Source organism: Panthera uncia, assembly GCF_023721935.1.
Source record: "Panthera uncia isolate 11264 chromosome A1 unlocalized genomic scaffold, Puncia_PCG_1.0 HiC_scaffold_17, whole genome shotgun sequence".
Lineage (NCBI taxonomy): Eukaryota > Metazoa > Chordata > Mammalia > Carnivora > Felidae > Panthera > Panthera uncia.
In genome coordinates this window covers 73949334-73972713 of record NW_026057577.1, presented here as the reverse complement: position 1 = coordinate 73972713, position 23380 = coordinate 73949334, and positions in this window count along the sequence as shown.

Here is a 23380-nt window from a genome sequence, read left to right as displayed (position 1 = left end):
TGCTCATGGATTGGAAGAATAAATATTGTCAAAATGTCAATACTACCCAAAGCTATCTACACATTCAATGCAATCCCAATCAAAACTGCACCAGCATTCTTCTCAAAACTAGAACAAGCAATCCTAAAATTCATATGGAACCACAAAAGGCCCCGAATAGCCAAAGTCATTTTGAAGAAGAAGACCAAAGCAGGAGGCATCACAATCCCAGACTTTAGCCTCTACTACAAAGCTGTCATCATCAAGACAGCATGGTATTGGCATAAAAACAGACACATAGACCAATGGAATAGAATAGAAACCCCAGAACTAGACCCACAAACGTATGGCCAACTCATCTTTGACAAAGCAGGAAAGAACATCCAATGGAAAAAAGACAGTCTCTTTAACAAATGGTGCTGGGAGAACTGGACAGCAACATGCAGAAGGTTGAAACTAGACCACTTTCTCACACCATTCACAAAAATAAACTCAAAATGGATAAAGGACCTGAATGTGAGACAGGAAACCATCAAAACCTTAGAGGAGAAAGCAGGAAAAGACCTCTCTGACCTCAGCCGTAGCAATCTCTTACTCGGCACATCCCCAAAGGCAAGGGAATTAAAAGCAAAAGTGAATTACTGGGACCTTATGAAGATAAAAAGCTTCTGCACAGCAAAGGAAACAACCAACAAAACTAAAAGGCAACCAACGGAATGGGAAAAGATATTTGCAAATGACACATCGGACAAAGGGCTAGTATCCAAAATCTATAAAGAGCTCATCAAACTCCACACCCGAAAAACAAATAACCCAGTGAAGAAATGGGCAGAAAACATGAATAGACACTTCTCTAAAGAAGACATCCGGATGGCCAACAGGCACATGAAAAGATGTTCAACGTCGCTCCTTATCAGGGAAATACAAATCAAAACCACACTGAGATATCACCTCACGCCAGTCAGAGTGGCCAAAATGAAGAAATCAGGAGACTATAGATGCTGGAGAGGATGTGGAGAAACAGGAACCCTCTTGCACTGTTGGTGGGAATGCAAATTGGTGCAGCCACTCTGGAAGGCAGTGTGGAGGTTCCTCAGAAAATTAAAAATAGACCTACCCTATGACCCAGCAATAGCACTGCTAGGAATTTATCCAAGGGATACAGGAGTACTGATGCATAGGGGCACCTGTACCCCAATGTTTATAGCGGCACTCTCAACAATAGCCAAATTATGGAAAGAGCCTAAATGTCCATCAACTGATGAATGGATAAAGAAATTGTGGTTTATATACACAATGGAATACTACGTGGCAATGAGAAAAAATGAAATATGGCCTTTTGTAGCAACATGGATGGAACTGGAGAGTGTGATGCTAAGTGAAATAAGCCATACAGAGAAAGACAGATACCATATGGTTTCACTCTTATGTGGATCCTGAGAAACTTAACAGAAACCCATGGGGGAGGGGAAGGAAAAAAAAAAAAAAAGAGGTTAGAGTGGGAGAGAGCCAAAGCATAAGAGACTGTTAAAAACTGAGAACAAATTGAGGGTTGATGGGGGGTGGGAGGGAGGGCAGGGTGGGTGATGGGTATTGAGGAGGGCACCTTTTGGGATGAGCACTGGGTGTTGTATGGAAACCAATTTGACAGTAAATTTCATATATTAAAAAATAAAAATAAAAAAAAATAAAAAATAAAATTTATCCACACCTATAGTTCTCTCTAACCCCTGCACTAGACATTTAGGAATTCAGTATCCAAGCATTCAAATGAATACAAGTTCTCAAAACCACTGGGATGTTTAATTGTATTTTCTCTTAACCCTTGATTTTCCCAGGTTGGAAAACCCTGGTGATGCATGTACAAAGAAATCTTTCAGTTTCCTCTTACTATTTCATGTGGTTCTTAAGGAACATTAAAGTAGGCATGCTTCCAATCTTAAATCATACTAATAGAACAAAGATAAAACACTCTGTTAGAATATCTGATATGAATTGTGTATTGGATATCAAAGTCCAAATGATCAGGATATTCTAGTTTTAAGATCTACATTTTATTAAGAAGAGACTATTTAAAAGTCCTTTTAAAAACCATAATCTCTAAAGCAAATTAACTCTGAAAGGATTATGATCATCAAGCACAAGGAGAAAGAGAGAAGTGGTCAAAGATACCAGTTATTCAAAAGCTGATGATGAATGCCTTGGTTTTTCTTCCTGCAATTTATCTTTGTTTCATAGAAAAAGTAAACATGGGGCACCTGGGTGGCTTGGTCAGTTAAGCGTCCGACTTCAGCTCAGGTCATGATCTCACGGTCCGTGAGTTCGAGCCCCACGTCGGGCTCTGTGCTGACAGCTCAGAGCCTGGAGCCTGTTTCAGATTCTGTGTCTCCCTCTCTCTGCTCCTCACCTATTCATGCTCTGTCTCTTTCTGTCTCAAAAATAAATAAACGTTAAAAAAAGAAAAAGAAAAAGAAAAAGTAAACATGTGGGATATTTGTGAAATAAAGAAACACCAAGTTATCTTAAGACTAAGTATACCATTTAGTACACTGCAACTTCAGATACTACATTGGAATGAAAAATCAAGAATTCTTTATTAATATCTGCATTTCATGATTAATTTTCCCTATTACTCAGAATTCATCTATGTATAAGACTTAGTCAAAATCTACTAAAAATGACAATATTGGCCTTGAAAAAGTTTTATGAAGGTAATTTTAAAAATAAATAAAACTAAACATATTCAAAATCAAATTATTAATAAATTATCACAAATAGGATGAACAAATCAATGTGTGAAAGACCTAAAAATGATCAAATGTCTGTTTTTAGCTCAATGTGGTGTTTCAGAATTCAGGATATTTTCAGAAACAGATTATACAACCAACTTTGCTCTCATCAAAATAGAATAGAAGAAAATATTGAAAACAAAGTAGTGCTATTGCTTGGACTTTTCTTTATGGATCCAGGGTGTGTGAAGACTCAAGAAGGTGAGAAGAAAGGATTTGGAGGGTTATCAGACCATACAACCCTGGTGATACCTCTTGATAAAACAAAAATTAGCCATATCTTCTACAAACACAGAATAAAATCTAGATGTTATCAGAATACTTTCTACTTTTTATGATAACATGGGGTATAGGGAGAGTGGGGACAGAGTTCTGACTCTTGAGTGATACATCTGTATTCTCCAGGAGACTGCAAGGTCCTTGAAGGCAGAAACCGTGTCTTTTTTTCTCATTGTGGCATACCCAGCACCTAGCACATGGTAGTACACAAGCATTTTAATAAATGAGTAAAATAAGTAAGTATACAGTGTGTTATCTGATAATTATACTGTAAACTTTGCTATATATTTTATTCCATATGGTTACGGAGTGGAATTTCTGATTAATAAAATAAAACTTTTTTTGGTTAAAGAATACTATTAATAGAGAAGTCTTCTTGCAATTAGAAGCAGCTTAAAACACACACACACACACACACACACACACACACACACGGATTTTGAATTCAACCTGACTTGAATTCAATTTCTACATCTGCCATTTAGAATTAACTTAACCTCTCTGAGTTTGTTTCTTCATCTATGAGCAACACCAGGAGTAATATTGTTCACCTCGTTAAAGATGGTAAGAGGGCAAACACAAAGAACATGTAAAGTACATGGCATGGGCATTTGGTCAAAACTGGTAACTATTATCATTTTTAAGAAATAATAATTTTATTAAAATACTAAACCCTAAAATCCATTCCAGAGTTTGGGGTGTTTTTTGCTCATTTAGGTCATACTTCAAGATCTTTCAGAGTTCTGTTTGAATGGATAATAAAACAAAAATAGCAGAAATGGCACTTAACAGAGACTTAACTGCTAGAATTCCAGATAATTAAACATCCTCCTAATGTACTAAACTACTACTATGTAGCAGGCATCTGTACGAAAAGCATACTGAACAGACAAAACTCCCCAAGAACTTATATTTTGTGGGATTTGGGGGGATGGGCCAGGAGACAGACAGTTAATAATAAACATTATAAATATGGTATTTCAGCAAGTGATTAGTGCTATTAAAATAGAGAGTGGACTAGGAGAAGATTGGGAGTACAGGGCGGGTGGGGATGAGAATTATAATTTCAAATTTGGCAGTTGGAGTAGATGTCTGGGAAAAGAATATTTAATAAAAACCTGAAAGAGGCAAGGAACTTAGCTATGTGGGTAGTATTCTAAAAATAAATGCATATTCAATAATTTTCTTAGTTTATATGCTATTGATTTTTTATTTATTCTACTTAATTCTCTAATTGTTAATCCTCTTTTTAATCATATCAATATTTTCTTACTCTTTTTTACTTGAAAACTCCATTTCAGGTCATGGGTGTGAAACAATGATCAAAAAGAAAACCGTTATTGAATAAGCACTCAATAAGCACATTTTTTTAATGCTTATTAATTTTGAGAGAGAGAGAGAGAGAGAGCAGGGGAGAGGCAGAGAGAGAGGGAGACACCGAATCCCAAGCAGGCTCCAGGCTCCCAACTGTCAGAACAGAGCCCCACGTAGGGTTTCAAACCAGAAACTGCAAGATCATGACCGAGCTGAAGTTGGCTACTTAACCAAATGAGCCTCCCAGGCGCCCCAATAAACACATTTTTAATAGGGGCGCCTGGGTGGCTCAGTTGGTTAAGCGGCCAACTCTTGACTTCCGCTCAGGTCATGAACTCATGGTTCCTGGGTTCAAGCCCTGCATTGGGCTCTGCATTGACAGGGTGGAGCCTGCTTGGGATTCTTTCCCTCTCTCTCTGCCCCTCCCCTGCTCTCGCTCTTTCTCCCTCTCTCTCTCAAAATAAATAAACTTTTGTTAAAAACCACATTTTTAATAAGTATCTTTTAAGAGGCAAATTAAAGTAGCATGCTTAAATTTCAGAGATGACCCTTCACCCAGTAGTATCTTAAAAATAATGCATTTAATAGCGTTGTCTCCCTAAAATCACTTAAAAATGTAACCAGTACTTTTTAGCATAACAGACAAGTATTATTGTCATTCGAAGTAGACCAGTAGATGTGCAGTTCTTGTGGAGCAAGATAACCATAAACTATACAAGTTTCTACAGGAAAGCATAATAAAAAAAAGCTGATAAATAAGATTCTAGGGAATAAATTACTAATTTTTCACTAATCAGATCTCTGTGTGTGCTCCAAGAAAAGAACAAATTAAACAACCAGACTAAATAAAAATCACTTAAAGAAAAATAGAGAAATTATAAAAACCATACACGATTAGAAATGTTTAATAGAAACAAAACGAATCATATAATAGAGCTATGAACCCTAACAGTTCTGAAAAATGTTCAAGCTGAATTATAAAATAAACATTCAAATACATATTTTAATATCCTCCCTAGCACATTTCAGTATTTCCCTGAACCAATTTTATGTACATGTAATTTATGTTTCTATGTCAAACACCTGCATGTTATAAATATATTAGCACAAAAACCTATTTTGAGTATTTTATTAAATCAGAAGTATATACTAGTACGCTTCCATTCAGTTGAAGAAGTTAATACAAGAATTGTTGGCTAGTTATGGTATAAAATTGTGCCAGGAAAAACATTCATTTATTTATATACTGTAGCACCTGAAAATGTTTCATTTACACTGTGCCCAGAACCACAAAATTTATCAAATAAATTTCCACACTCTCCCATCCATGTGAAGGCTACATTTCCAAAGACACTGTAAAATTCACATTAATTTTAAAAATAAAAATTAGTACTACATAATTATATCTGAAAACAAAAAAAGAAAATACAGTATTCTGTAAAATACGAAAAGTATAATATATTAGCGATTTTGTAAAATATGCAGAAGTTGGGGAAATGATGATCTTTAGAACATTAAATGCAAAAAAAATTAAGATTGCATTTGATAAAGATGAAAAATCAGGGGGCCTGAGCTTAAAACAAGTTATATTATTGTAATTGTAACAAATGTAAGAAGACCTGAAGTTTTCTATTTTTAAATTATTATTTATTTATAATACTTACAATCAGCCTTTTAATATAGCATGGAAAAATTATGACATCTAAATACCCAAATCAAGTCAGCCAGAACCTGTAAGAATGGAACCTAACTAAAATTCATATCCCTACATTTCATTGATATACAAGGGGTGATTCTGTGCCCTCCTCCTCCCCTTCCAGGACATCTGGCAATATCTGGAGACATTTTTGGATATCACAACTGGGGGTAGGGGAGGCAATACTACTGGCATCCAGTGGGTACTCAATGCTGCTACACATCCTTACTGTAGAGCACAGCACCCACATAAAAAATTATATTGTTCACAATGTCAATAGTGCCCAAGTTGAGACATGCTGCTATTTACATAGAAGCTTTTTTTTAAGACCTCATCCCTGGGTCAGTCAACTATAAGCAGGATAGTGGGACCAAGTGGAACAAAGGACAGTGATCTCCATAAAGAATACCTCAGAAAAGAGCAATATATGAGAAGGCAATATGATTGGTCTATCTCCTATGTTGACAAAACACAGAACACCTTCTTGTCCACCTTCATGCAATTGCTTCCAATATTTCTGTCCCACCTGTCCAGAATCTCTACTTCTTTGAAAGTCAATATGTTCAAATCCTCCATGTGTCTTTTTCATTTTTTAATATGCAAAACCCATACATACCCAACAGAGAATAGTTTAATTAGCCATCACCCAACTTTAACAAGTATCAACATTCTGTCATTTTTTACTCTGTCATCTTTCATCTTGATTCTACCACTCTTATTGAATGGTTTTGATGGAGTATTTAAAAGCAAATCTCAGGGGCACATAGGTGGCTCAGTTGGTTGGGCTTCACACTCTTGATTTCTGCTCAGGTCATGATCTCATGGTTCGTGGGTTTGAGCCCTGAATTGGGCTCTGCATTGGCGGCACGGAGCCTTCTTCGGGTTCTAGCTCCCCCCCTCTCTGCCCTTCCCCCACTCATTCTCTCTCTCTCTCTCTCTCTCTCTCTCTCTCTCTCTCTCTCTCTTTCAGTATAAATAAATAACTTAAAAAAAATAAAGGCAAATCTCAGACACCACATTATTTTACCAATGAGTATTTCTCCCTATATGTTTACCCCTGAAGAAAGATATTCAGGATGACCTGGATATGATCACCCTGAAAGTGGGCAACAATAAAATGAGGTAAATTAGATAAAGTGAAGAGGCAATGGGAGGGACCAGATCAGGCATGAAGTAGAACAAGTAGCCAAGGCTACAAGAAGCCAAGGGCTGCACACCAAAAGATGGTAAAAGCAAAGATGGTGTTTATAGCAGCTGCAGTCAGATGCAGATCAGTTAGTTAGGACTTGCATGTAGAGTAAGGCAGTAGTGAGATGCTATCACATAGATGCCAGCAATGAACCAAGTGTTTGAATCAAGAATCTTAATAGGTCCCAATGCTGTTGCTAATTCTAAGTATCTGATAGCTATCTAGAGTGCTTTTATAAAGACTCTGACAATCCGAGGAAGGGAAAAAAAAATCCAATATGGGTGGGGAATAGACAAATGGTAGCACCTATGTTACAGTGTTATCATTTCTGGGAGCTACAGTAATAAAACATGGAGAGGAAACAAAGCTTCCATGTGAAAGGCAGGCATTACCTGAGACTCTAGGGGTCCAGAAAAAGGAAATCAAAAGTAGCATGCATCATACTGCAGAGCCACATGTCTGCTTGTTGGCATCCTGCGTATCTTTACCAAATGTGTGTGGCCCTACACTGACAAGTTTGTTCAAAAAATGTCAACAACAGGGGCTCCTGGCTGGTTCAATTGGTGGAGCACACAACTCTTTTTTTTTCCAAGTTTCTTTCTTTTTCTTTCTTTCTTTCTTTCTTTCTTTCTTTCTTTCTTTCTTTGCGGGGGAGGGGGGACGAGGGGAAGAAAAAGGGGGAGAGAGAGGATGTCAGCACAGAACCCTACACAGGGCTCAATCCCACAAACTTTGAGATCATGACCTCAGCAGAATCAAGAGTCAGATGCTTAACCACTTAACCAACTGAGCCACCCAGGTGTCCCAGGAGCATGCAACTCTTGATATCAGGGTTGTGGGTTTGAGCTCCACTTGGGTGTAAAGATTACTTAAAATTTTAAAAAGAAAGAAAAAAAAAGAAAAAGAAAAACAAAGTTGTTGCATGGCTTGCAAGTGTGCTATGAATATGTGAAAATAAAAGTTAAGAAGCTAAGATTCTAACTGTGTATTCATGGGAAGGATTTTAAAACATTGGTTTAAATCAAAGATGTTTAAATCATAAACATACAGCCCAAGGGAAAGACCATGTACCTTGGCTCCTCTGTTTCCCAGTCACCAAACAGCAGCCTGTATATTCTTCTCAAAAGCAACTGTGACTATGTCACACCTGCTTAAAACCCTTCAGTGTTTCCTACCCTAGCCCAGAATAAAGTCCAAAATTCTAACACAGTCTGAGCTGGCCCTTGTCTACTTTTCCTCCTCCAATGGCATAGCATTCTGTCTCACTCTCCATCCACACTGACTTCCTTTCAGATTCTCTTTCTCTCTCACATAATAATCCTTGTGCACTTGTTATGCCCAAGGTGGGGTGTTTAACACTTTACATTTACAATTAATTTAATCCCCTCTAAACCTTATAGAATAGGTGCAGTTACCATGTCCACAATAGAAGTAAGTACCTTATCATGGAAAAGCCAAGTATGATGTCTAATAAATAAAAGGCTTCACTACATGTACTTCAACTAAAGTGTCTGCAATAAAGACTTGTAAAATATAAATATTTTCTTCCAGATCACAAAAAAGCACTAGTCTCAAGTTATTCAGTTTTTTTTTTTTTTTTTAAGAAGAACAAAGTAGCTATAAAAACACAATAATGCCTCCACTTAGGTCAGACCTTTGATAATCTCTAATCTTGTACTAAAAGTTGGCTTAAGAAAAAATGTCTGAAAGCCTGTCATGAAATTCATGAACTTTATATGACAAGATAAGAAGAATTACACATAGACTCTAACAATTAAGTAAACCACATCATGGTATTATATGTGGACACAATAGCCAGTGAGAAGTAGAAGAGTAGACCAGATTTTATTTTCTTTTTGGTTTTTCTAAACAATCTGAAGCCTTTCAATTTTAATGAATGATAACACAACATACTCAACAATGTGTCAGTGCATCACAGATTAGTTTGATATTTGAGATTTAAATAGGATTTAAGTCAGGGAAGTCCATCAAGCATAGTACAAATATTCTCATTCTAAAAAACTAAAACAAAAGCTTTGATACTTATATATTGAAGCTTCAGTTATTTTTTAAAGTCTACATTATCTCTAAAATACTGCCTAAATGGGGTGTGATTGTACAATATAACAGCCAGTCATATATTAAAATATTCAAAATAAAATTTCTTAGAGGACTGAGAATTCACTGCCCTAAATATATGGCATGACTCTATTGTAATAATGGAGACATTTGTGAGATTTGTATCTGTGTTTGAACATGTATGTATATAAATTAAAACACTAAGCATGAACAATTTGTAGCTGTTTTTACAAAACCCAGGAAGTAAACAAACGTTGTAAATTTTAGGTTCATTTATTCAGGAAAACATAATGTATTTACTTTCTTTTCTCTGTGCTCAAATCAGTCTTTAACTATCCTATTATATGTATGCATGCATGTTTTTAATATTTACTATGTTTTACTGACTGCAAAAGTAATTACATACATTGTACATACTTTGAAAATGCAAAAAAGAGAAAAGACAAATTTTAAATACCACAACTCAAAGAGGATCACTCCTCTTAAAATTTTGGTATATGTTCTTCCAGGTTATATATTTATTCTAACAAAACTATGATAATATTGTAGAAACTGTGTAACTATTTTTAATGTAACAATTACCTTTCTACATCCTTAAGTATTTTTTTTAAAACAGGGCTTTTAAATAACTATATGTGTGTTTTTACTGTAACCTAATTCAAGAACTTTTGGAAATTGGTAGAATACAAAATGTAAATAAACATTAACTCTCATAGCATAACATTAGTTTAATCTGATTTTTATCATTATTGAAAGGCAAAATAATCTACATTATATTTTAAATTAAAATAAATTGAAATATCACACATGAATTTAAATATATGTTCAAATTATTTCATGGATCAAGAACTCTAACATTCAAATTGTTCAACCAATATGATATTTGGGAATCATGAAAACAAAAATATTTTGTCACAAGTTTTAAAATACAATAATTAGTTTGATCAGGATTGTAAAGACTATTCTTTTAAATAACAATAATAAATAGCCCACAGAATTCAGGATCACTCACATATTATTTTTAAAAGGCTTCTTTTTTTCTTTTTTCTTTTTTTTTTTTTTCTCCAAAGTAGGCTCCACACCCAGCATGGAGCCCAACACAGGGCTTGACCTCACAACCTTGAGATCAAGACCTGGGCTGAGATTAAGACATAGCTGTTTAACTAACTGAGCCACCCAAGTGCCCCTTAAGAGGATTATTTATGAGAGATTTACCCAATAAAGAATAAGGAAATTCAGAGCATGCAAATTATAGTAATATTTAAAACTTTAGTTTGAAATAATTTTATATTTACAGAAATATTATAAAGAAGGTACAGCTTCCTTTAACCTCCCAATCTTAACATATAAGCATGATAAATCTATCAAAACTAGGAAGTAAAAATTGGTGCAACACTATTAACTAAAATTCACATTTCACCAGTTTTCCAGTAACGCTCTTTTTTTGTTCCAGGATCCAAACTAGGATACAAAACAAGTATGGTTGTCTACTTAGTCTCCTCCAATATCTGTGAATTCCTTAGTCTTTCTTTGTTTTTCATGACCTTGATACTTTTGAAAAGTACTTGTATGGTACTTTCAGAATATGCCTCTATTTAGGCTTGCTTGATTTTTTTTTTAATGTTAATTTATTTTTGAGAGAGAGAGAGAGAACCCACACAGACCTTCACTCAAGCAGGTAAGGGGCAGAAAGAGAGGGGATCAGAGGATCTGAAGAAGCCCATCTGCACCAACAGCAGAGAACAAGATGTAAGGCTCAAACTCAGGAACTGAACCTCGAGACCTCTGGGATGTTAAGTCATCAAAATAATTAATAAATTTTGGGAACAGATACTTTCAGGCAATGCAAATATCCTACTTCTCCTTAAAGTGTTGCCCCTTAACTTTAGCATTCATCAGATTTGCTTATAGGAATCATTACTGTGCTGTGCTGTGCTATGATTTTCTATTTCCCTCATTATTTTTATATTTATTATTTGGAATTCATTTGTAAGAGATTTATCTCTTGTCCTCCATTTTACTTATCTATTCAATTATTTATTTGTGTTAGTATGGACTCACAGATACCTATTTTATTTTGAGGGTTATAATTCAATACTATTGCTATTTATTTCGTTGCTGAAATTATTCCAGCTTTGACTGTTGGTTCTTTCAGGTTGTCTTCTGCATCCTCAAAGCAGTAAAATTTTATTTCTTTTTTTGGATGTCAAGAACGGGAAAAGGATGGTTATTCCCACAGAGCTGTGTCTGGAGAGCCTGGGACCTGGGGGAAATTATACCACTACCTCATCTCACACAAGGAGCTAGAAGTATTTGTCTGGCTTGGCCATAGAACCCAAGGCCTGGGAACAGCCAGGCTAGGTGTCAACTGGTCCTTACAGGTCCTTAAAACAAGAGGACATGAGGGGAATAAGCGGGTTGGTGACTGCTCTGTACACGACTGTGTTGTGAATGACAAGGCAGAGTAATTTTTTTTTTAAGTGTACAGTTCATTGCCTTTTAGTATATTCTAAAAGTTACACAATTATCACCTCTATGTGATTCCAGAGCATTTTCACCATCCCCAAAAGAAACGCGTGGTTTTCTCCTGACATTTTTGACACCAACTATGCGGAGTTTTCTCCATACCAACAATAAATTCTCCAACACCAACTGGGTGTCCAACAATCAATTCAATTCTGACACACACTCCCGGGGTTAGTGCAGACCCCACAGTTGATGAGCCCAGTCGCACAAGACCATCTCTATGTCAGATGCTGGCTGCAAACTGGGTGCTCAGCCTATCTACAGTTCTTTCTAGCCAACTACAAATTCAGAGGTTCCCACAACCTATCACATTCAATAATTCACTAAAATAGTTAACAGAAATAAAAAAAAAAATTACTTACATTTTCTGGTTTATTATAAAGGATACAATTCAGAAACTGCCAAATGGAAGAAATGCATAGAACAAGGCATGGAGGAGGAGGGCTGGCACAAAGCTTCAAAGCACTCTCAGGGATGCCACACTCAGAACACTAATGTGCTTACGAACCTGGAAACTCTCCGAACTCTATCCATTTAGGGGTTTTTAATGGAGATTTCATATTGTAGGCATTGCTAACTAAATCACTGGCCAGTTGTCGATTGAATTCCATCTCCAACCCCTCTCCCCCCCTCTCTCCCTCCTGGAAAAGTCAGTGGGTGGGGTTGAAAGTTCTAACCCTCTGGCAACCAGCTCCCATTGTAAAGCCATCTAGGCTTCCCTCATGAATCATTTCATTATCATATAAAAGACAGTGTCAAATAAAATAAAATAAAATGTAGACCAGGAGTGAAGATTCCCTCAAGCAGCAGACAAAACCAGTTAGACCACAGGAGCAAAATTTAATCTAGTTTATTTCATGAATGCAAGCAAAATTTAACGTATTATTTCTTGTAAATGCCTCCGATAATCATAAATAAAACTTAAGTCATCTTCCTAAAACAGTACATGATAATCACTTTTAACCAATCCTCTGCCATCTGGAAATCTCCACTGTAGTAAACAATTATTGTAAAGGTTAAACAACTTCCTTATTTTCACTTTACAAGCCATCCTGTAATGTTATGACTCTGAGCTTCATATCACATTTGGGTTTGAAGTCTCCCTGTTCACAAAGAGTTTGTTTCTCACTCAATATAATATTTGTATCAAGTAAAGTTCTGTGAATTTTCTTTTGACAACAGTAAATTCCAAGACTTTTAGGAGCTCTATGCTAAGAACTCAGGAAAAACGCCAAATGTTTATTTTTTTATTATACCACAAAATCCTGTGCCAATTAGAAGTCATTCCACATTCCCCTTTCTCCAACCTCTGGCAATCACTAACCTACATTTTGTTCCTATGGATTTGCAGGTTTTGGACATTTCTGACAAAAGGAATCATACAATATGTGGTCTGTTATACCTGTTTCTTTCCTTTAGTATAATGTTTTCAAGGTTCATCCATGTTATAGAACGATCAGTACTTCATTCCTTTTTTTATCAAAATATTTTTCCATAGTGATGGGGTTTTGGAGTAATGGGGGTCCGGAGCCAAAGGCCAAGAAAGAATTCTTGAAGACGTCTTTGGCGCAAAAAGGTGATTTTATGAAAGTACAGGGACAGGACCTGTGCTGGGCAGAAAGAGCTGCACTGGGGCTGTGAAGAATGGCTATATACTATGGATTTGGGGGAGGTAAAGTCAAAAGGGAGGCCTCCAGGAGGACTTTGATATGCTAAAGAGGACTCCTAAAATACCTGAGGCCTTCCTATTGTCAAGCTAGGGTGGTTATTCCTCTAGTAAGGCATAAACATTAGGACAGTAGGGGGTTCCTGTAGAAATGTTATACCCTGTATTTGCGTCTGTATTTGCCTCAAGTCAATGGGCTGTAGGTTATAAGGAAATTTAATTTTACCTGCCATTTCCTTCTTGCCTCTGTTCCCCACATCACTATGTTAGGGCTCCAGGAAACTGAGTCTATAGGTTTCTGGAGATTAGGTTATTGATAAGATTGCCTTTTTCTAGGAATTTACTATGATATTTGTAAACTGATGGAGACTCATGTTCTGTATGACTGTGATTCTCTATCCATTAACCATTTGTTTTCATTCCTTTCGTTTGTTCTTGGGCAGCCAAGAGTGCCTGAGGAATATCACACATATCCCATCTTGGGGGAGGGAGGTGGGTGTGCTACCTTGTGCTTTGCCCTCACCTTGTATTATGCTCCCTCATCATGAAACTGTGTGAAGATTGATGTCGTAGAATTGAGAATCCAGAAGTGTGCTGGGACAAGTGGATATTTACATGTAAACAATGAAGTTGGACCCCTACCTCACATTACATACAAAAATGTAACTCAAAATGTATCAAAGACCTAGATATAAGAGCTCAAACTCTGAAATTGTTAGAAAAAAAAACAGACATAAAACCTTTGAAACCTCGATTACATAATTGCTTCCTAGGTATGACACTAAAAGCACAGTGTAAAGGAAAAACATAAATTGGATTTCATAAAAATTTTACACTAATATTAATAGTAGCATTTCTTATAATAGTCAAAAGATGGATACAATCCAAATATTCATCACCTGACTCTTGGATAAATAAAATGTGTTAATATCCATACTATTGATGAGGGAGCATAAGGCAAGCTGAGGGCAAAGTACAAGCTAGCGCACCTCCCTCCCCCCAGATGGGATAGGTGTGATATTCCTCAGGCACTCCTGGCTGCCCAAGAACAAACGAAAGGAATGAAAACAAATGGTTAATGGATAGAGAATCACAGTCATACAGAACATGAGTCTCCATCAGTTTACAAATATCATAGTAAATTCCTAGAAAAAGGCAATCTTATCAATAACCTAATCTCCAGAAACCTATAGACTCAGTTTCCTGGAGCCCTAACATAGTGATGTGGGGAACAGAGGCAAGAAGGAAATGGCAGGTAAAATTAAATTTCCTTATAACCTACAGCCCATTGACTTGAGGCAAATACAGACGCAAATACAGGGTATAACATTTCTACAGGAACCCCCTACTGTCCTAATGTTTATGCCTTACTAGAGGAATAACCACCCTAGCTTGACAATAGGAAGGCCTCAGGTATTTTAGGAGTCCTCTTTAGCATATCAAAGTCCTCCTGGAGGCCTCCCTTTTGACTTTACCTCCCCCAAATCCATAGTATATAACCATTCTTCACAGCCCCAGTGCAGCTCTTTCTGCCCAGCACAGGTCCTGTCCCTGTACTTTCATAAAATCATCTTTTTGTGCCAAAGACGTCTTCAAGAATTCTTTCTTGGCCTTTGGCTCCAAACCCCACCACCACCCCAAAACTTCATCATCACTCATACCATTTTCACAACTATTACCTTGAGGTAAGTTTTGAAATTAAGAAGTATCTCTGCTCCAACCATTTCTTTTTCAACATTGTTTGACTATTCTGGGTTCCTTTACTTTCCATATGAATTTGAAAATCATCCTGTCAATTCTAGCAAAAAAAACACAAAAAACAAAAGAACAGTCATTTTGGATTTTAAAAGGGATTGCACTGACTCTCTTGATCAATTTAGAAAGGATTTCCATCTTATCAATATTAAGTCTTCCCATCCCTGTATTTGTATTTATTTAGGTATTTTTTCATTTTTTCAATGTTTTGTAGTTTTCAGTGTAAAAATCTTACATTTATTTTGTTAAATTTATCCCTAAATATTTATCTTTGTTTATGTTACAATAAATAAAACTGTCTTAATTTCATTTTTGAATTATTTACTGCTAAATGAACAGATAGATATAGGATATGGTTTTTCATATTGATCATTTATACTGCAGCCTTGAACTCATTAATAAATTCTGATAATTTGTATGTGTGTGCATTCCTTAGGATTTTCTATATACAACATTATGTCATCTGTGAATACAGATTTTATTTCTTTCTTTCCGATCTAGATTAATTATATTTCTTTTTCTTATCTAATTGTCCTAGCTTGTTCCTTCAGTACAATGGCGAACAGAAGTGATTAAAGTAGACATCTCTATCTTGTTCCTAATCTTAGGAGTAAAATTATCAGTCTTTCACCACTAATTGAGATGTTAGCCTTGTATTTTTCATAGATACCCTTTATAAGGTTGAAGAAGTTTCCTGTATTTCTAATATGATGAGGTGCTGGATTTTCTTCAAATGCTTTTTCTGTACCTTCTGAAGTGATCACAGGTCTTTATTATGTATATCTTATTAATATGGTCTATTATACTGACTGGTTTTTATATGCTGAATCAGCTTTGCATTCCTGGAATAAACCCCATTTATTAAAGTGTACAATCCTTTTTATATGTTTGCTAAATTCAGTTTGTTAACATGTTGAGGAAATTTTGACTCCACATTCACAAAGATATTGGTCTGTGGTTTTCTTTTCTTATAATGTCTTTATCTGGTTTTGGTATCAGAGAATACTGGCTTCATAAAATCACTTGGAGGGGCGCCTGGGTGGCGCAGTCGGTTAAGCGTCCGACTTCAGCCAGGTCACGATCTCGCGGTCCGTGAGTTCGAGCCCCGCGTCAGGCTCTGGGCTGATGGCTCGGAGCCTGGAGCCTGTTTCCGATTCTGTGTCTCCCTCTCTCTCTGCCCCTCCCCCATTCATGCTCTGTCTCTCTCTGTCCCAAAAATAAATAAAAAACGTTGAAAAAAAAAAAAATTTTAAAAAAAAAATAAAAAAAAATCACTTGGAAAGTTGTTCCTTCTCTTCTACCTTTTGTAAAAGAAGAATAAATTTAAAAAAAAAGCTTTACAAGATTTTATACGGTTATTTAGCAATCAAATTTTGAGTGGGGAAAAAAGATAATTATAGAAAGGATTTGCACAAGCATGGACTTCTACTTTTGGCCATGGTATAGAAACTAGCATTGGACTTAACCTCTGCTATAAACAATTACAAAATTGGGCAAAATATATGATTTACTGCTTTTATAAATTTGACCAGCTGATGGTATAAAAGAGAAACATATCAGAGGAGCTTTAGGACTCTTTCTGCACTATAGTGCAGTGAGGAAGAGCTCTAGTAGAAAGTTATCTGTCTGACTGAGATGCCAAGGCAAAGATTGGTGGCTGAGGTTTTGAACCAACTAGGTGTAATGGGGCATGATTCACAGAGGAGAGAGTTGTGATAAGGGGGTTACATAGAAGTATGAATAAGAGTTTCTTCAAGGCTCTGGCCAACATGCAAACCAAGCATTTCAAACTGAGATTCCATGAGGTCAAAGACAGTAATTGCTGAGAGTTGAATGGAAAAAAAAAAGAGAAGTTGCACAAAAATGGAAACTGTTGTATTCAGGCCAGAGGGAATGAAAATCTTGCAGAGTTCTTCAGGTACTCAGATGCAACTCCCAAAAAGATATTCCTTAACAGTAAAATCCAGACCCTAAAAGAAGTGGCAAATCCTAGGACTAAGGACAAGACAGAAATAGACCTACATTAACAAATCAAAATTCTAACAGATAAAAGGATTTTCTAGTAATTTAACTGGAAAATTTAATTTGTCAGAGAAAAGACACTCAACACCCAAAGGAAGACAACACAGAATCCCTACAACCTGTTATCCACAATGTCCAGTATAAATTTTTTTTAAATGTTACATTTAAGAAAATAAAACCTGGCCCATATTAAGATAAAAAGGAGTCAATAGAAAAATGTCTCAAAATGTCCCAGATGTTGGAAGTAGCAAAAAAAGACATTAAAGAGGCTGTGACAAATATCTTCAAATACCTAAGAAAAAGACCTGATAAGTAAACATATAAGGAAGTTCTACATAGAAATGGAAACTATTTTTAAAAGATTCAGTTGGAATTCTAGAAGGTAGGTAGACAGACACACACATTTATAAAATTTAAGTCAGTAAGAGAACTATAATAATAAACATTGTCATATATTTCTAAATTATAACTGTTAAAATTCTTAAAGATTAAATCAAAGTAACAAAAATGATGAAAGATTCAGATTAGTAAGCTAATGTGTCTGAGTACAAGTTAAATTAGAATGATCATTATTCAAAAGACCCTTTAAAAGCAAATAAACATTATCAACCATGCAATATCAAAAAAAAAACAAAAAGTACTTCACCAAAATTAAGTTTTAAATGCCAGCTATTTAAAGCTATTAAAATATTAACCATATATTCATGATACACATTCTACATTAGAGGTTTGAAAAGCAGAGGTAGAGACCAAATAGGTGGCTGAGAAATGGATAGACAATTCACCTTTACCAAGGCTATAAAGGATTTTGTTGATGAGAATTACAAAAGTATATGTACAGAAGATTTCCATGAAGAAAGCTATAATTTCAACCCTCTGCAGAGAGACTGTGTGTATTATCTTCACTTCACCATTTCACCCAAGCCTAGAAGGAGTAACTTAAAGAAAACAAGAATTATAAAACTTCACATATATTCCCTGCAGCGGGAACAACATCATCTATTAAATGACTCGGTCCTGAGAAAACTTAAGTAGATAATGGCAGAGGGGTTCCTGGGTGGTTCATTCAGTTAAGTGTCTGACTCTTGGTTTTGGCTCAGGTCATGATCTCCCAGTTCTTGTGTTCAGACTCCGTGCTGACAGTGCAGACCCTGCTTGGGATTTCTCTATCTCCCTCTCTTTCTGCCCCTCCTCTGCCCATCTCCCCAAAAAATAAATAAACAATCTTTAAAAAAATAAAGTACATTATGGCAGAATAGACAGGGATGCATCTGGGAAGTGACTGTACTCCCCTACAATTGCTGATAGAAATGTGTGAATCCTGAAGACAAAATATGGAACTCATGGTTGGTATGTTGGTCTAGGATCATTCAAAACAAAATCATATCTAAAAGGAACACCTGGCTCCCTGTTGTATTCTCTCAATAGGATCACTTAAAGGAGGTAAGAAAAAAGGAAGAGGGGAAAAGTTCTTGCCCCTTCCTGTATTCTTCCTATTTCTGTCAGTGTCACCCAGCAATGACACTTTACCCCTGACAAACAGTTGATCCTAAAGCAGCAGTAAGCTGCAGTTTCACTCCCAAAACCACCTTCATTGTGCCCCTCAGCGATACCAGTGCCAGATGGCCAGTGGCCCTCCCAGAGTTCTCAGTGCAGCATCCATATTCCTGAAGTACCAACAATAATCAGGCAATGACTCATCCTTAGAAATCTGACTCCCAGCTTTTAAAATCCTTCCTCCAAGCCTCTCAGATTTAAAAATATTGACAAATTTCCTTCTTGTATCCCCAGACTTAGGGAGGATATCTGTTCTCTAGTACCTGGTAAATAGTTCTTTATATAAAATTCTCTAAATTAAAATAATTTATATGTTTCCTGTTTCCTGAGTAGACTCGGAGTAATTCACCTTGTAAGTTTCACTGTCCTTGGTAAAACCTAATGCATAACTCATGAATATGACACTGCAGAATTTATCCTGAAGCTCATGCTCAACAGGTAGTGACCACAAGGAAACCCCCTGGTATGACACAAGTGTCTATAAAAACTTTACACTTAGTCACCCACTATAAATGAGCAAAATTCTTTAACCTCTTTGAGGGTTGCCCAACCAAATTGTGGAAGCATTGGATGATCTCAATACAACCCTCTCCATTTGCTTTTTTCCCAGTAGGCCCCTCCAGCCAGTCTTGACTTAAGACTCTTAGGAGTGAGAGAGCTGACAGCCCCTATATCCCCTAAATTTCCAGTGCCCCATGTGAAGTTCTGTAATTGTACCTATTTAAGGTCCTATCATTTGGCTTGAGGTAGAGGCCAGCACCATTTTCTTCTTGGAAAGGTAGGGGAGGAAACATTAGAAAACACTGACCTCTCTCTGCCAAGAAATACTCAATTATAGGCTTCCATCTTTCAGTCTTCAATAATATCCAGTCTCCTTTTACACAGAAAGGAGGTAAGTAACAGGTTAATGAGAGCAGAACTGAGCTTTGGAAGCCCCCCTTTCCAATCTCACATAAATGGGTAATGCTTAAGTTTAGAATGAAGATAATTAGCATCTATGAGCCTTGACCTCTAGAGCCTCCTTTGAAGCTCCAAATAATCAGAAAAATATTCACATAAAATCCTGTATATATTAATTAGGTTAAGAAGTAATCTTTTGTAACAAAAGACCCCCTAATACAGCAGAAGTTTATTGCTCTCTCATGTAACATTCAGAGCTAGACAGGTGGAATAAAATGGGAAGGCAGCCTGCTCCTTGATGTCACCCAGGGACCAGGGCCCTTCCACATTATTTTTCAGACATTTCCTTCAGAGAATCACCTTTATCTGTGTGGTTGAAGCTAGCTCACTACCATGACAGTTAAGGTCCAGTCTATGGAAGAATGGAATAAAAGAAGGATCTGCATACTCAATTTTTAAAAGGCAAGACTCAGAAGGTGCATTTATAATTTCTACTCACACTCCATAGGTAAAAATTTAGACATGTACCCACATCTAGTTCTAACAGGCTGGGAAATATAATCTCTAGCTTAGGGACCATGTGCTCAGTTGGAAATCAGCAGCTTCTATTGATAAAAGAAAAAAGGGAAGAATGGGCACTGGGGATAATTAGCAGACTCTGCTAAGAATCATTCATAAATAAATTCAAATTTAAAAATGAATATTGAAAAAGAAATTGCTGAAAAAGTTTAACATGAAATTCTATATTCAGAATTTTTTTTTCAGAATATACTTTTAAAAATAAAAATGGGGGCACCTGGGTGGCTCAGTCAGGTAAGTGTCCAATTTCGGCTCAGACATGATCTCACAGTTGGTGAGTTCAAGCCCCATATCATGGAGCCCACTCCAGATCCTCTGTCCCCTTCTCTTTCTGCCTCTACCCCACTCGTGCTCACTCTCAAAATAAATAAACATTTAAAAGTTAAAAGAAAAATAAATAAAAATAAAAAATAGTTTTCCTTAAAAATTTAGTCCTAAAATACCTTAAACATCATAAATCATAATCTATCTTGACATTTAAGAAACTAATGTTGAGATCATTGAAATCTATTGTCAGTGATCTAGAGAAATACTGAAAATGGTGGGGAAAAAAATCCTTAGATAAGCCAGGACCTTCAATGTAATGCCTTAAAACTCTTATGAAATAGTTTATCTGAGCTAATAAAATAAAAACAACAATAAAAATAACAGTTTTTATTTCATCTCACTTTCTTTTATCCACCTACCCTGAGTTAGGTAGGAAAATGCCCAGAGCAGGAACCATAAGGAAAAAACCCAAGAGAGGGGTTCTGTTTATTCACAAACTAAATAATTGCTCCAGTGACTATAAACAGGGCATGTGTTAAGTACTAGAAGACACCACCTCTAATATTTATACAAATAGTGAAACTTCTAACAATTACCAGCCAATAGGTTATTTTAGGCTAAACTACACTGTATGAGCTTTATTCCATACAGGCTTAATATATGTTAGATATGTTCAGATAAACAAACCAGTTCAACATGAACTAATAATCAGGCGGCAACTAGATAAGTTAAAGCCAACTTCCAACTGCCTTGACAAGAACTCCCTAGTAGGTTAATAAATGAGTTTGGAATATCAGAGTATTAGGGACTATGGTAACCCTAATCACTTTTTAAAAGCTAATTCTAACATTTCCCAATGTCCTCTGACTATAGATGGCAGCTTAATAAAGCTAGGAATTCAAAGAGAACTAAACAATCTTATCCTTGGAGACCTGTTTGAAAAAGGACACCTGTAGTCATAAAAGTAATGAATCATTTGAATATGTCTCAAGAACAGTGATTTCCCAAAATGAGGATGAAAGGATCCAGTATATTAACTGCTCTGTTCAGGGTGGACTTTCAGCAAACATGTGAAGGTATTTGTAAATTTACCTAAGGAAAAGAATTTGCAGTATGTGGGGGTCTGGCACAGGTACTTCCTTCCATTAAGCTTAACCAGAACCCATTTTCACAAGTTGGATCCTAGAGAATGTGTATTTTTGGACCATCACCTGTATTTTATACAGAAAATAAAAGTGTTTTATTGATTATTCTTTTTTTTTAAATGTTTATTTATTTTTGAGAGACAGAGACACAGCACGAGCAGGGGAGAGGCAGAGAGAGAGAGGGTGACACAGAATCCAAAGCAGGCTCCAGGCTCTGAGCTGTCAGCACAGAACCCAATGGAGGGCTCCAACTAACGAACTGTGAGATCACAGCCTGAACCAAAGTCAGACACTCAACCTACTGAGCCACCCAGGCGCCCCTTGAACACTTCATTTTTAATATTTTCTATTTATTGACCATTTCCTACTGAAAGTTTAATACCACATTTTATATAAAGTCTACTTTCATGAGAACTCCTTGTTTGTAAGCAAATAATGTTTTCACATTAAAGAGTAGCATATTAAGCCATGTTAAAGGGGAAAGAATAAGAATGCTTAACCAAGTTTGGAAGTCAAGCAGTAGCTTAGCCTAAAAAAAGCTATTCTAACAGAGGACCAGTTAGTTCTCCATAGTCTGGAGAATGTTTTTAGAACCCAGATTCACTATTCAAAGAAAAAATTAAAAAACTAAATAAAATTTAGTGTGTGGAAACAATTAAAATTTGAAAGATTAACTTGGAAAAGTAGGCCAAATGCTCTAACTTGTAATCAAGATAATTACACTATTTAGGGGAACTCAAAAGCCCTTATTTATTAAAAATATCTAACAGAATAATGGGATTATTTTTCATTCTTGTAAACAAAAAATATAACAACAAAATATCAAAACAAGAACAAGACTAAAATTGGTACATCCATTAATTAAGGCAATAAAATGGAAGAACAAAAATCTAAAACAAGTTATTTATTCTCTGAATCAAGGTACATATAAAGAAAACATACCAAAAAAAAAAAAAAAAGGGAAACCATAAAGAACTTTACTTGATAACCCTGTACAAGTCTTTAAGGCAGACAAGTACAGTATCAAATCTCAAAAATCTCTTAGAGATTGTGCCCCTTATTAGGCTATTGCCTCTTACCTCCAAAACCCAGACCACTACACTCCACTTTCTGATGCCAGGACTGGAACCATTTCTGCTTTGCCAGCTGGCTCTACATTGTACTCTGCTGAAAAGTAATCTTAAAGGAGGAAGAATCAATTTGTTCCTCTGTCTGTTTCCTGTTTGTTTCCTTGAGGCTTCCTAGGTATGTCATTTTTGTTAGCATTGTCCCAACCTACCTCAGCCATCAGCAACATCCTTGCATAGCAACATCTGAGTGTAGTTTGCAGTTCTTCCAACCAAACCAGTCTTGCTGAACCAGTTTTATTGAGTCTTCCTGCCCCAGGGTTATTAGCACTCCTCAGAGTGTCTGGGGCTCAGGTCCACAGGGCCTCTTTTCTAAGCTTCTGAGTCATTTCAAACCTCTTATTTTAGTTGCTCAAAGCTTAGTAGTGGTAGTTATGATGCTTTAGTATTCTCCTCTCCCATTTCAGTTTTTTCTTTTTTTTTTTTAATTTTAATGTTTATTTTTGAGAGAGACAGAGAGACAGAGCGTGAGCAGAGGAGGGGCAGAAAGAGAGGGAGACACAGTATCCAA